This window comes from Ranitomeya variabilis, chromosome 7 (assembly GCF_051348905.1).
Source record: "Ranitomeya variabilis isolate aRanVar5 chromosome 7, aRanVar5.hap1, whole genome shotgun sequence".
Classification (NCBI taxonomy): domain Eukaryota; kingdom Metazoa; phylum Chordata; class Amphibia; order Anura; family Dendrobatidae; genus Ranitomeya; species Ranitomeya variabilis.
The window spans coordinates 201,566,263-201,582,862 of NC_135238.1; the positions used below are offsets into that span (position 1 = coordinate 201,566,263).

Genomic DNA, 16,600 nt, shown 5'->3' on the forward strand with positions numbered 1-16,600 from the left:
TCTTGGTGCCGGCAGCGGTCAAATGTTAGTTGTGGAGCTAAACAGTACGGCTCCTCAACTTTGTAGTAGCCGCTGCTGGAACCTGCGATTAACCAGAGTGGATCTGCGGTCCCCGGCAGCAGCCAATACAAAGTTGACGAGCTGTACTGTTCACCTCCGCACCTGCTAACATCCGGGCCTCTCCTCCAGCACCAAGAACGCTTGGAGTTCAAGATGTCGGTCCTCCACCGATCTAATATTCTTCACTTATTACTAGGATAGGTCATCAGTATACAAATAGTGGAGCAATGCTTTAAGGGTATGTAATAGATATATGCGTGTAACGTGTGAAATGGATCTGAGAAGTGGTGGGATCTATAACTCCGAAAAGTCAGTTCTTTATTTGTTAGAAGCAAGAATAAGGAGCTGAGCAACTTTGCCAAGGGCCAAAATTTTGATGGTTTAGACGACTGCATCTGAGTATCTCCAAACATCAGATCTTGTGGAGTGTCTCCACGTAAGGACAACTAGGGAATCCGCCCAAGACCTATTGATTCGAAGGCTAGCCTACACGTCTAAACTTACAGAGGAACGACTAGTACTTTAGTCAGTTGATGTCGGCTATGATAGGAAGGTCTCAGAACACACAGGGCATAATAGTTTGCTGTGTATGGAGCTGTATAGCCGTAGACCGGTCAACACGGACCCTTGTCCACCACCATACGAGCCTACAATGGACATCCAATCTGGATTATTGAGTGATGGAATTATTTGGCCTGGTCTGATAAATCATGTTTCTTTGTACATCATGCTCAAATCACAGGTCCATTCACCGTAGGCCTCATTCATACGTCAGTTTTTTTCTTGTAAGAGAAAAACGCGTAGTGATGAGCGAGCATGCTCGGATAGGGTGTTATCTGAGCATGCTCGAGTGCTAATCGCTCACTGCATGCATGTGGTTACCCTAAAGCTGGGGGTCTCGGACCAGTGGTGATATTTGCATTGATATTGTGTTTTCTGTGGCTCCGGTTAGAGAACATGAAGTACGATGGTACGGTAATATAATCAGCATCTAATTACAGTGGAGACATTTTTGCGGCATTTCCCATGAATAAATAATGAGGCTGTAGTAGTCTAGGTCAATAGTAAAACATGATCCATTAATCTATATTTCCAAATATAGCTTGAATACTTTAAAGGTAGCAAAGTCAAACTTAAAAATAACTGCAGATGTATCTACATAAAAGATCTACTTAATTAATTAAACATTGTATCGTTAGCCCACAAACTATGATTACTTAAGCGTACCTTTCATACAAATCCCGTCATCCACCCACAACGACCTAAAATTCTTTTTGGTGCACATATCGGTTCAATATACCCAGTTATCCACTTTTCTTTTAGTGGTTGTCTTCTCTTCATCCGCATTCTGCCAGCATTATAGGAACTGGGACTATCTTTAATTCACTTCTCAGCATGCGGTTGTTCCTGCAATTGTCCAATGGTGTACCCGCCCTGATAAAACTTTATCTTCTCATCAGATATTGTCTTTTCTATCCCTTTATTATTACTACATATCAGTAGTGTGACATTTCAGGCTCTGATAAGACGGCTACCCTTTAGGAAGCCGAATGTTAAAACGAAATGCTGCAATATTTTTTTGTGGTGGAATTTTGCAAGTAAGAATGTTTTTTTTTTTTGTCTTGACGTGATCAGCTATCATGCAATCAGGACAGTCAGCCATCTCTCCATTCCTGATGGCAGGAGCCGAAGCTTCCTTCTCCATAGGTGGTACCTGCACTTATCAGAACCTCTGGGCACATCCTGCGGCTACACGCTGAAAGGTGCAAAATAGGATTATACCCGTACCAACTAAACAAGTGATTTTCCTACTGATTCTGCAGGAGTTACGTTATGTGCTTTCTTTCTTCCACAATAATTGCACAATTATAGCAGAAGTAAAAATAGGAAGTGTCTCTGCAGTCTGGAGAGATAAGTTGTGAGATAAAGTTTTAGGGGTTCTGTCATTAGGTGTTATTATGACATTTTTTCACCCATAGAACGCAATGGGTAAGTGCAAAAAAACGCAGCTAAAACCCAGCAAAAAACGTTGTTAGCAGTTTTTGCTGCGTTTTTAGTGAAAAAAAGCTGGTACAGAAGCATGTGAAACCCATTTATTTTTGTGGTTCTCCTAAATTTAAACCAAAATGTCACCTAGCAGTTAGTATTAGTACAGTTTAATTAAATTAGTGATGTGTTAAAGCAAACAAAGCCTGGGCAATTCAATGGCCCACCAATGTGTGAAAGAATGGCCGACCAATGTGTGAAAGTAAAGAATGGCTGACCAGTGTGTGAAAGAATGGCCGACCAATGTGTGGAAGTAAAGAATGGCCCACCAATGTGTGAAAGAATGGCCGACCAATGTGTGAAAGTAAATAATGGCCGACCGATGTGTGAAAGTAAAGAATGGCCGACCAATGTGTGAAAGTAAAGAATGGCCGACCAATGTGTGAAAGTAAACAATGGCCAACCAGTATGAATAATACCTGACCAACTCAATGGTCCTGGCCAGTGTGTGAAAATAAACGTCTGCCAACTCAAAGCTCTGCCAATGTCTTAGGTAAACTATACCTGATCAATTCAACTCCCCCTGCTGTTTTTACATTTGCAATTGTGTATTTTTTCATGAACTCATATGAACTTTTTTGTTCAGAATAGTTACTATTTTTTTAAACTTTTACAAATCTTTTTCCACTAAATCATTTGATCAAATTGTCCTTTTCTCTAAAAATGTTCTATGGTTTCATATATGTCTTGCATTGGTGGCCTATAATCTTGCATTGTTCATGCTTGTATGGTGGAAGGAAAGCTGAACTTGGGATCCTGAAAAATGCAGCAAGAAAAGCAGCAAAAAACAGCAAAACTTTCTTTTTGTCTGCAGCTTTTTTTTTTTTTTTTTTTTTAACTACCAACACATTATGTTTTGGCTGCAGAGAAAAGGAGCAAAAAAAGCAACTTGTGAACATAGCCTAATAGATGCAGAAAATATGCAACATCCAAAACTCACCATAAGCTCATCATGGGAACATAGCCTTTAGATTCTCATTGACCAGTCTCGAAATTTACTGAGTGAGCACATATCTCCCCAGAGTCTAAACAGCAAAGATTAATGAGATCTGCTGCAGGATTGGAAAGTTACGTACTTCACTTTTAGTGCTTATATAGTCACAGTTTAGAGACCTCCGGAATAAAATTCCACAGAGTGTTTCCCAGTATCCAGGTTGATATCCAAACAAGAGTAAATTAAGACCAATGTGAACTCGCATGTGATCATAAACATAGCACTAAAGTTAAAGGGTTATTCCCATCTTCATAAATAGTGTCAGCTAGTGCTGGTAGGAAATTAAATCTGGATTTGCACACGTGTGCAAACCCGATTAGTTTTTCAGAACGGAGACGTTACAGGACATGTAGGCAGCTTTTTTTCTGAGTTTCTTTTTTTGGCATCTTCTCAGCTACTTTTTGCAGCGTCTTTTCAGCATTTTTTTTTTTCGCGGTCTTTTCGGCTATTTTTTTGCAGCGTCTTTTCAGCCATTTTTGCCGCATCTTTACGTGCATCTTTTGCAGCGTCTTTTTGGTAATTTTTTGCAGTGTATTTTTGGTTATTTTTTGCAGCATCTTTTCGGTTATTTTTTTGCAGCGTCTTCTCAGCTATTTTTTGCTGCATCTTTTCGGGGCGTTTTTTTGCAGCGTTTTTTCTGTAAGGCTACTTTCACACTAGCGTCGGTACGGGGCCGTCGCGCTGCGTCGGCCCAACGTACCGACACATACTTTGCAAGCGGCGCACAACAGGGGCAGCGGATGCTGTTTTTCCACGCATCCGCTGCCCCATTGTGAGGTGCGGGGAGGTGGGGGTGGAGTTCCGGTCGCGCATGCGCGGTCGGAAATGGCGGACCGTCGGCACAAAAAAACGTTACATGTAACGTTTTTTGAGGCTGGCGGTCCTCCACAACACGGCGCAACCGTCGCACGACGGTTGCGACGTGTGTCAATACGCCGCAAAGCGTCGCTAATGTTAGTCTATGGGGAAAAAACGCATCCTGCAGACGACTTTGCAGGATGCGTTTTTTCGCCAAAACGACGCATTGCGACGTATGCAAAAAAACGCTAGTAGCCTAAGTTTTTGCAGCGTCTTTTCGGTAAGTTTTTGCAGTGTCTTTTCGGCTATATTTTTTACAATGCCTTTGGCCGCCAACTTTTTAAAGAAAAAAATTTGCATTGAATAAACTGGTGAGCGGTTTCCAAGCAGCAGCTGCCCAAGGAACAATCCTGTCTCTTCTTTTAACTGCTTTGCAGCTTTGGAAAACTGAAACAGCTAAAAGAATCTGAAAAGATGGAACATTTCCACAGTAAATAGTTTTTATTTTGCAGTATAGAAGTTTCTTCTTTTGAGCTTTTCATCTAGCGTTTTTTTCAGGCGGATGGAGTGTACCCACCTGAAAAAGACGTGGTGTGCACATACCCTCGGAAGTAGATGATCCCCTGCAGTCTTTGACAGACATGTATATACAATGCCAATTCAGGAGTTCGAAGTCTTTCCTTATTCATTTCTAGGTTTCTCATTGCTTCAAATTACATTTTTTACTGACTGTTATTTAAACACAGGAAATGTTTCTTCTGAGAATGATTTCGATGTTAGCACCGGAGCGCGGTTATTTATGGCACTCTACTGCCGGATTATGACAACGTGCATATAAATAAAAAGTTTCTCTTGGACTTTGTACACGTAACTGATCCAATAACGGCTGAAGTTCTGCTTTTGCACGCTTCCACTTCTCTACAAGAAAATTAGTTGCTGGTGCGTGCAGGAAACTAAGAAATAAGTCATGGACATAGCTGTGATTTTTAGATGTTGTGCTGCATCATAGCTGGACCCGGCAATGTTGTATCATCATATGGTTTCTCTTGGAGGAAGGCCAGGTTCAAATGGCCACTTTGACAATTGGGCCAGTTATGACCGTATATTCCGCACATGAATGGCTCCGTGTGCTGCTCTGTGTGCTTGTTCGCATTACTGCTTTACCTATTACCGCATATATTATTCCAGTCCGTAAATCAGACCAAAAGAGCGTATACTGGAATTTTTTTCCAACTCTGACCTTTGGAGCACTGGCACACTAGTTATAAAAGGTCCACGTACTCGCTGTGTGCGGTCCGTGGTGCATACAAGTTGCGCACGGACTGAGTATTCCATCGTCTGCACGAGCCCGAAGTCAGAAAGCTGAAAGACTGTTATAGACCCCGTTCAGATACATTTTCCCTATAAGCTCCATTAGTAGTAAAAAAACAACAATTGAGGTTTATTCACCCTCCTAGAGTCCAACATGGTGCATCATGGAGGCATGCTTACCATGTGGGGCACTACTTTTGTCTGGGGCACAAAAAGGGCAGTATCTTAGGGATACTTTATATCTGGCATTATTACTCTGAGGTCAGTGTGCCATTATTATAAAGTTCTGAATTATACATGTACACTCCCTGACAGAAGTTATGTCGCTTATCCATGTTATGCAAATAAAAGCTTATAACCTGACATTAAATTCATCCATTGGTTGTATAAATTATTCTTTTGAAAGCTGAAACCCTCCGAAATGTGGTTTAGGTTAAGAAAATAAATTGGCATCAATGCAGAAATATTGATCAGTTAATGGACACAGAATGGTCAGATTTTGGCAAGACAAAAGTTTTGTCGCCTGGTCATATAATGCACCCAATCCTAGTTTACTTCCTCACCTGTGCTCAGTAAATGATCTGTTCATTAGTGTGTGTGTAAAAAAAGAAACCTATCACCCAAACCTTTACTTGAACTGCAACTTGAGCTCTGACAACATGCCAAACATCCACCCTGCGACCAAAGCCTGGATTATCAAGAGGCTGAAGACCAGATCCACTGCAAAGGTGGCTGGCACCTTTAATGTGTCTCAGCGTCAAGTACAAAGAATTTTAAATAAAATTTGAGGCTATGTGCACACGTTGCGGATTTTGCTGCGGATCCGCAGCGGATCTGCAGCTGTGGGTCCGCAGCAGCTTTCCATGCGTTTACAGTACAATGTAAACCTATGGAAACCGCAATCCGCAGTGCCCATGCTGCGGAGAAAAACGCGCGGAAACGCTGTGGGTTACATTCCACAGCATGTCAATTCTTTGTGCAGATTCCGCTGCGGTTTACACCTGCTCCACAATATGAATCCGCAGGTGTAAACCGCAGGTGGAATCCGCACTAAATCCGCATAAAAACCGCTGTAAATCCACAGGTAAAACGCAGAGCCTTTTACCTGCGGATTTCTCAAATCTGCTGTGGAAAAATCCGCAGAGCTCCAAAATACGTGTGCACATACCCTGAAGAGACTGGAGATGTGTTTGACAAGCCCAGGTCCGGCAGACCCCGCAAGACAACTGCTCAGGAGGAACGTTTATTGGTTAGAAAATCTAAAGCAAGCCCCTCTTCCACTGCAGCAGAGCTCCAACAGGCCTGGTGACCTCAAGTCCCTGTGTCAACTAGAACAGTTTGTAGGATTCTGTCTCGAAATGGCCTCCATGGTCGAATCAGTGCCCAGAATCCAGCACTAAACAAAAGGCAAATAAAAAACTGCCATTTGCAAAGTCCCACAGCCTGCTAAACAAATGGACGCTGGAAAAGTGGCAGAAGGTGGATTTCTCTGATGAATCTTCAGTAGAATTACACCACAGCCGCCACAAATACTGCAGGAGACCTACTGGAGCCCGTATGGATCCAAAATACACCCAGAAAACAGTTACATTTGGTGGTGGAAAGATCATGGTATGGGGTTACATTCAGTATGGAGGTGTGCGAAACATTTGCAAAGTGGAAGGCAATATCAATAGTCTAAAATATCAAGAAGTATTAGCTACCTCTTATATTCCAAATCATAAAAGGGGTCAAATCCTGCAGCAGGATGGTGCTCCATCTCATACATCCATCTCTAAAACAAAGTTCCTCCAGGCAAAAAAGATCAAGGTGCTCAAGGACTGGCCAGCCCAGTCACCAGACATGAATATCATTGAGCATGTTTGGGGTAGGATGAAAGAGGAAGCTTGGAAGACAAAACCAAAGAATCTAGATGAACTCTGGGAGGCATGTAAGACTGCATTCATTGCTATTCCTGATGACTTCATTAATAAATTGTATGAATCATTGTTGAACCGCATGGATGCAGTCCTTCAAGCTCATGGAAGGCACACAAAATATTAAATATGACTCTAATAGCACCACAACTTCATTCACCAATGTTATGCAACATATATTTGCATTTTAAGTTAATTATTTGTTTGAATATCACATTACTTTCTGTGGGCGACAAAACTTTTGTCTTGCCAAAATCTGACCATTCTGTGTCCATTAAGTGATTAGTATTTCTGCATTGATGCCAATTTATTTTCTTAACCTAAACCACATTTCAGAGGGTTTCAGCTTTCAAAAGAATAATTTATACAACCAATGGATGAATTTAACGTAAGGTTATAAGCTTTTATTTACATAACATGGATAAGCGACATAACTTCTGTCAGGGAGTGTATTTGAGGTCACAAGTCAAACGTATGGCTTGGTGAAGATTTTGTGACTTGTGTTGCTCAAGAGTCGCAAATAAAATGGTTATTAGAGACATTAATAAAGAGCTTTTTTGACTTTGAGCCAAACCCATGGACCATGTGTGCCAATTTGAAGAATTTGACATAAAAAAACATCAACTGAATAGAACAAGACCAAAAAAAGTGACTTTAAATAATTGTAAATTATGAATCGGGCCCAAAGTATCCCCCCAAAAAAGATCCATAGATATATATATATCTTAACATTTTAATGATGTCCCTGGTTGTCTAGAACACTCTTGAGGTGGGGGACTCTGTGATTTTACACTGGGCCCACCAGTGGGTTATAAAGGCCCCGCTCTATGGTGGTCTATGTGGGCCACACATATTGCCTGCACCAGCATTAGATTTTTCCTCTGACGGGGCTGTCAGGCCATAAGTTTTCGTGGAGCAAGTGGCTGGCGCAAAATTGCAGAGACATATCCCATATTGATCCATGTGTCAGATCAAAATCTGTTATGCAAGCCTATGGGTCTGTGAAAAAATCAGACTTCACTCTGATGGTATCCGAGTACTGTCCGTTTTTCAAGGACAGCTAGGTATGAAAGGATAGCCTTTTTTCTGTTTGTTTCTCATTTGAGAAAAACCGCTGAAACTGAGACCAAATACAATTCTTCTATTCTGTAGAACAATCATAGGTGTAAAACCCTTAAACCGGTCCCCCAACTTTGACTTTGTATTTTGTAGAACTTTTTGTATCGTGATCCACTCTATAAGGCCGGATTCACACATCCACATTTGACGGTCCGAGTACAGACTATGATATACGGACTAACTTCAGGCCTCCTGACCGGAATTTTAAAGCCTAATGGGTACATTTGAGACTGTCAAATTTGGGTTAGGAGGTCTGCGGCCGGTCTATACGTCGCGGTCCGTACTCCGACATCCCCATGCTACATCGCATTTCTGGTACATTTTCTTTAAGAGTTTTTGATATAAAAAAAACCAGAAGGTAAATTGGGGACACAGCATAGTCACAAGTGAAAACAGCATTCTGTCTCTGATAGGTACCGTATACGCCTTTAAATTTCCAGAATATAGAAATTCATCCTTGGGTGCCTGGAGTCGGCACAGATTAATGCCAGCTGCAGGCTCGGTGCTCAGTGACCGGCGTAAGTAACTCGTTCTTTTAACAGGGAAAAAAAGTGAGATGTTTTCTAACTGCAGGCCTGATCTAACCTTCTAAAGAACGGGACGTGTAACCTGAAGTGAACCTCTGGACAGATGTGCTGACCATTACCTTACTAAGACCCATGAGACAGAAAATTGCGTGCACATAATACTTTGTGATCCTTTGGATAATATTTTCATATGTGTTTTTTTTTTTCGTCTCCAAAATAATTTTAACTCTTTACAAATATAATTTTAAGGTATCAGTAGTAAAATTCACTTGTGAGCATTTGTAATCTAAAAACCTGAGGCACAAAAATCATATTCCAAGTTTTAGAAGAATAGAAATGACCTCCCTCCCATAAAGAAAGAAAACAATCTCACATGCAGCACATAATGTCCAATATTTTAACAAGCCTTGCAACTTGACGAAGCTGTTTGGGGTTCATTTTGAGCTAATTTACATATTATTCCCATTAAAAATTGCTGTTAAAACTCCATACTAGACATATTAGCAAATTGACTTTCTGGACCCTGGTCCACTGGGGCTGTCCGTTGCCAAAATCCCAGGCACCTTCCGATTTGCCTGCCCGGGACAACGTTATTGTTGTGCCATGATTCACACATGACACCAGGAGGACTAAACGGAAGAGGTGCTGGGAATGGCGGCAGCTAAGAGGCAGCGCTCACAAGGATCCCATCTGGTGGCCACAGACAACTGATTTGGCCACTGGACCGAGGGTCCTGTCAATCGGTTCTCTCATCTCTACTCCATACATAGTTGGTCTCCTTAAAAAGACAGCTAGAAATAGCAAGAGTTGTATTCGCCTGTCTTCGGCAGCCCGACAGAGTAAGCCTGGAGCAGCAGAAGGTGCACTGCTGCTCTGACCAAACGGAGCCAAAGTGCCATATTTTGACATTCATTGGGGATCTCAACGGTTGGCATTCCCACTGATCTAGAATTTATTACCTATTCCTTGGATAACGGATAACTTCTTATTTCCAGAGTACCCCTTTAAGGAGAGAAATTCAGATTTAGGTGGTAATGCCTGTCATATCAACATTGTAGGCCAGGTTTCTGCAAGTGTAGCAAGATGCCGGCTCTTTTCACGTACTTCAGTGATTCCCAAAGTGAACAAAATAAATGTGAATTGCTAATTAAAGCGTTTCTTGTATCTCATAATGAGTATTTCCGGATGGTGCTTGTAAATTTGAGCAGTTTTGCAATTTACTGCTTGTTAATATTTTCAGCCGTTCTTGAGATATTCATCCTTTTATTTACCGCTCGTTGCTTTGGAGACCGACCACCACTGGTCACCAGTGAAATCTGTGCGGGAATTCCGAGCATGGCTGATCGCTGGCTGATGTTAGGTGCTGGCTGCTGAGCGATGACACGGTAGTTTCAGGTCCACAATGTCTTCTTACATAAGCAGAAAATGTCATTGATGAATCAAATGTCGCAAGTTTCGATCCAAGTCCAGAATCTTTATCAATAAAATCTGCTACTTTTGTAAGAATATATTGCAGAACAGTATCTTCTCTTCCACTGCCCATCAGGGTCCGACACTAACCAGAGGCTGTTATTCTTGTCCTTTATGGCTTCAGTCTCATCCTTGGACCTATGGATGGTTATTAAGCAGCTCCTTTTGGTTCAGCAGCAATTCAAATGCTTCTAAAAACTCCCTTGGTTTATATGCACACATCTTTTTCATGCAGATCCCGCCAAGAAATCACCTGAAAATCCAATCAGAAAATGTTCAAAACAATGAACACATGCATTTTTATGTAAAAAAAAGTCTTGCTGTTCATATGTTCAGGCTTTTGAGTGTCTTTTAAGTCCTTCAGGTTTCTAAAAACGCCAAGCAGTTACGAGAAGTGACCTGACCATTCTTCTGGTGCTTCTCGCTCGGATGATGCGCTGTACCTTACAATTCAATAGAAAGTTCTAAAGATGCCTGAAAGGTGTCCGGACATCTTTTGGACACTTTTTCCACAATTTTTGAGTAAAAAAATGCTACCGATTTTTTTATTATTCAATGGAGGAAAAAAATGACTGGAACGGGACAGTAAAAAAAAAGGCAATAAACATGGGAAAATTCTCCAAAGACCACCCGCAGGCAAAACATTGGAAAAATACTCAGGAAACTACCTAAAAAAAAAGAGCACCAAAGGAGCTTCAGGAAAAAAACACCAGAGTTTCATGAAGTGTCAAACTTTAAAAGATGTCATGACCACATATCCCTAGGGAGTGTGCTTGAGACGTCTTTTAGACACTGGCGTTTATGTTGAGTTATTTTCTGCTAAAGACGCTTCAGGAAAACGCTTTCCTTAAGGAGGTTGTCCACTACTTTTACATTAATGGCCTATCCTTAGGATAGGTCATCAATGTCTGATCGACCAACCCCCACCAATCAGGAGTTATCGGTGTCAGGGGCAGCTCCACAAGTGAGTACTTTCGGACGCCGACACCGATAACAGCTGATCGGCAGGGGTGCTGGGTGTCGTACCCCGGCCGATCAGACATTTATGACCAATTCTAAGGATAGGCCATCAATGTAAAAGTAGTATGCAACCTCTTTAAGCTTCTTTTTTTACTTCTCCTCTGACATCCTGTGCAGTGGCCTCGCCCCTGGTGGTTTTTTCTTTGTATTTTATGTATTAATAGATGATCATCTTTCAAGTGGAAAGTGCGCAAAGAATTGACCAGTCACGTCATATCTACAGCAAGTCATTTTTACATTGCTGTGCCTATGTTCACTCCTTTTTGCCCTTTTTTTAGGCACTTTCCCATGTGCACATACCGTTATTTAAGGGGTTTCTGCCTGAAAAACTTGTCATTTTTTTAAAGCATCAAAAAACTCTCAGCTAACATAGCGTTATACCAAATACCATAGAAAAGAGGTGTGATGTTTCTAGAGGAGGACCATATCATTTTTTACAATCATGAAGAATGCCCCTAAACTTTAAGTAAACTATTTAACTTTCATATAAAAGTTAAAAGATAAAATCTGATCTTATGTAATGAAGCAGTCACACAATATTCTATAAATCACATGTCATTAAACAGAAGCAGCTTTATCTAACTGTTGTGCGGAATTGTGCTTTACATGGGTATCTTACGGACAGATGCGACATTGGGTCAGAGTTTGCTTGTGCCATATTTTTTTATCCTCTTAGTAACTTCTGCTAAACTTTCCTGAATGGCAGGATTGTTGCTGGAGAGTGGCTGAACTTGAAGAGGACTATTAATCTCTGCATTCCTCTTTCTGACCATATTCACAAACACTGCCGCATAGACAATGAGCCTCTATTACTGGAATTGCACTTCCATTTGTTTCATTTATAGCAAAATATGACTTATCAGCTTCAAATATGCATCTCAGAAAGTACCCAATAATACAACCCAAACCACAATACAGACCCATAGCTAGGCTTTCCTCCACTCCGAGCTAAGGATCACTGTCCAACACTTGCCCTGTATTAAATCACCCAGTCACTGTGGTCAGTTTCACAATCCAAGTCCTAGTAGTTGTTATTGTTTCCATGCAATCAGTGCTTCTATGTTATAATTAAAGAGGTTGTCTGGGAAAAACATAAAAGTTTCCCAGGGGTTTGGACTGTAAAAATGTAAAACTTATTAATACTCACCTTGATCCAGCAGAGGCCGCTCCGTTGTCTGAGCTTACATGGGAATAGGAAATGTCACCGTTACACCAGTAGCAGGACCACTGTGGCCAGTGATTGGCTACAGCAGTCAGGTGATTTGATCAGCGCATCATTGGTTGTTTTTAAAATGACCCATTATTCAAGTTACCTGACTGCTGCAGCCAATCACAGCCCGCAGTGGTCCTTCTACTGGTGGAACGATGACATCACGTCTTCTTGTAAGCTCAGATAATGGAGCGGTCTACACTGGAGCCAGGTAGGTGCTGGTAGGTATCATGCAGTTTGCTATTTTTTTATAGCTCGAAGCCCATGGGGAACTTTTTTTTGTGTGGACAACCCCTTTTAAAGTACTATGGTCCTGATTCATAAAGACCAGAGTTTTGTACTCCAGTCTCGATGAACAGTGCTCTAGTATAAGATGCACCAAATTTATATGACTTGGAAGCAACTTTAGCTGCCGTGTGCCACCTTCGGAAATGTATTCCAGTCAAAGATTGTGTCACGACTCTGTTGTCAGGTGTGCTAGGACCAGGGGCTCCTTCCGTGTCCCTAACGCTAGGGGCACCCTAGCTCGCCCTGTTCTCCCTTATTACTTCTGATGATGAAGACGCCAGGGGCCACGTACCTTGTCTTAGCTCCTGAATCCACCCTCAGACTGTACCCTTCCTCCACCCAGGGAAGATGGGAGTAGTATACCGTAGTACACCAGACTATCAAGGTAATATGAACAGGGATAAAGGAAAATACCAATCATACATACATAAAAAACAGAGGTAAACACCGGGGAGGATGGGATTAAACCAAAGTAGGAGAAGAAAGGGAATTATCTCATACCCAAATCCAAGACAAAGTCACAGATAAATCCACCAAACGCCTCCTCCAATAATAACCACCAACAACCAGCCATGAAGCATAAGCAACTCTGACAATGAGTGCTAGCCAGGACCCAGTTTATATAGGAGATGGGAGTGGCTAACAGTGCACAGCTGAGAGCCTTAATGCTCCAGGAGCTCTCAACAGAGCAGATTAACCGATACACCGCTAAAATAAACTTGCACTGTTTAATATGAAGGTGAAGTGCCGGAGTAGGAGAAATCAGACGCTGCTGTCTTCTGACTCCTCTCTGTTGTGGTAAACCTGTAACAGATTGAAGTATTATTATTATATATTTATACTGCACCATTGATTCCATGGTGCTGTACATGAGAAGGGGTTACATACATACAACTTACAGATATCACAGTAAGCAAACTAACAATCACAGACTGGTACAGAGGGGCGAGGACCCTGCCCTTGTGGGCTTACATTCTACAGGATGGTGGGGAAGGAGACAATAAGTTGAGGGTTGCAGCAGCTCCGGGGTTGGTGAGGAGGCAGCGGGGTCAGTGCAGGCTGTAGGCTTTCCTGAAGAGGTGGGTTTACAGGTTCCATCTGAAAGATCTGAATGTGGTTGATAGTCGGACATGTTGGGGCAAAGAATTCCAGAGGATGGGGGATATTCGGGAGAAGTCTTGGAGGCGGTTGGGTGAGGATCGAATAAGTGTGGAGGAGAGAAGGAGGTCTTGGGAGGACCGGAGATTATGTGAGGGAAGATATATGGAGATTAGTTCAGAGATATATAGCGGAGACAGGTTATAGATGGCCTTGTAGGTCAGTATTAGTCATTTGAACTGGATACGCTGAGGGAATGGGAGCCAGTGAAGAGATTTGCAGAGGGGAGAAGCGGAGGAGTAGCGAGGAGAGAGATGGATTTGAGTTGCAAAAAAAATGTTCGGCATTTTAAGCAGTTTTACGTCAAAATTCTGTCCAAAAGCAGCATGGTGAATCTGCTCCTATATGTCTATATTATAACTCAAATAAACCAGCCCTTTTCTTATGAATATATTTAGCATGATTGATATGAGACAGTTTCCTTAAAGTAGGTGACAACTTCAAAATTGGTGAGGGTCCGACTGTTGAGAGCTGCACCCATTGCTAGAAAGTGGCACTTCTTAGAATGGAGAGGCAGTGTGCATGCTCCAACGTGGCCTGGTTATTCTCTGTGGCACTGACAGAGAAAACAGAGTACAGCGCTCCGATAGTTCCCACAGAGAATGAACAGAGCGAGCGGCTGAGCACGCCCACTGCTGCTCCGCTCCATTATTAAAGTGCCCCATTGTGGCAACTGGTGAGGTTCCCAGCGGTAGGAGCCCACCAGTCTAGAAGTTATCACCTATGCCCAGGATAGGTAATAAAGGGGTATTCTGCTTGTAAAAAGTTAAAGGGGTTGGCCACTACTTTTTTTATTGCGGGCCTATTTTTAGGCTAGGCTGTCAATATCTGATTGGTGCGGGTGCCGAGAGTCAGCTGTTACCTGCATTGGCCAGAAGTTCTCGGATACTGCCAGAACATAGCAGCGCCATCATTTCTGTAGTAGCCTCGGCCGGGTATTGCAGATCCATCCTTTTTGAGGGTGTGGATCTGCAGTACCTGGTAACGCCCACTACAGTTTTGGCGGAGATGTTAGGTTTCAGCAGCATTCAAGAACTTCCGCCTCCTACCGCGGCCGATAACAGCTTATAGGCGGAGGTCCGGGTGCTGCACTGCCACTGATCAGGTATTGATGCCCTATCCTAACGATAGGCAATCAATAAAAAGTAGTGGACAACTCCTTTAAGTATAGTCTTATTGCCAATGCTTCATAGGAAATTAAAGTTTGCCAATTATCAATCTCTGAACATTAATTTACACTCTGGATCTGGACGCTCTTTACAGCACCCTGTATTCTGTCAGTGCAAATATAGCAAGAATTATGTTAATTAGCAACAGCCAGAATAATGAGCTTTCACGATAATTAGTAATATATGTAATCGCCATAGAAAATGATTTGTACATTGAATATTTATAATTTCTGGAAGAAAATTTGGTTGGCATTACAATTTTAGCACTTTGAAATGAATTTGGTGAGGGGTGATTGAGCCGTGAGCCATGCTCTGTACTCCCCTCTCTCGGGGAGGCCGGGGCTGTATCTTCTCAGTTAGTTCCTGTAGTTGAAATGAGTGTGCATCAGAGGAACAGGATGGCTGTGGGTTTGCAGTGAACACTAACCTTCCTGTTATAGCGCTTTTTTTTTATTTTTTACAGGAAGCCGGTATATGTGACGGGAAGCATTAGACATAAAAATGACCTAAAGTATCAGCATTTTCAGCCTTCAGATTCTCACTTTTGATTGGATTCAATAAATACAAAAGTTTACATAATATTTTTTTTCTTTACTGAAATGAATAATACCACAAATTTTGGGAAAACATGCTTGATCATCAAATAATCCGCAGAATGCTCATTCTTGTGCAGAAAATTCATAGATTTTCACCCAAGATTTAATCACTTGTAATGCCAAATCCATTTCAAAGTCTGCATGCATCTTTTGGGCCAAAAAACACTGTTGTCAGATGTGACATTAAAATCTACTGTGAAATATAAAATGCAAAGCGGTTTCGTTTGTGGGATTTTTGTGGTGTTTTGGAAGTCTGTAGCCTTTTTAAAACAAGCCTACATTGGTATTGTGAGCTGCAGGTAAAGAACTAAAAAGCACAATATTTAAAGAAGACCTATAAAGAAAATATACCCCTAACATCTCCTGACGAAGCTCAATGCGAAACGCGCGTCGAGTGCGTATTTTTTGAGTGGTGACGTTATCTCAATGTCCATTTGTATCTTTACTTATATGTGACATAATTTTCTTATTTGTATGTATTGCGTTTTTTGGATACTTATATCGTATGCTTAGCATTTACTATTTTGGGATTATACTCTCATGGTAGTATCCGTTTTCAATGCTGAGACTATATATATTTTAATTTTCTCCATCTGATTTGTTATATACCTGTTGGATGATGTCATGACTCACAGATCGCTAGTATTTTTAATGTCTTAATTTTGTATTTTCAACTATTTTTAATCATTATTTAATACAATTCAGGAAATATAGTTTCTTAATACAGTCAGCATGCTTTTGGCATGGCATTTTTTAAAGAATTGTTATCCTTTAGGCTTTTACCCAAGAAAACATATTACATACTGTATGTTATAAATAAAAAAAATGCAGAAAAATTGTGTGTTAAGGGAGCCAAATGGCAGCATTTTCTGATGCATGGCCATCTACCACTTGTGCGCATTACTGCAAATTGATGCA

At 41.5% G+C, this 16,600-nt stretch overlaps 1 protein-coding gene across 3 annotated transcripts in view; it reads left to right on the forward strand.

Moving 5' to 3' along the window:
• The window catches only part of WIPF1 (WAS/WASL interacting protein family member 1), a 69,895-nt gene that overhangs the window by 26,371 nt on the left and 26,924 nt on the right, over positions 1-16,600 (forward strand). The gene's annotated exons all lie outside the window — the stretch shown is intronic.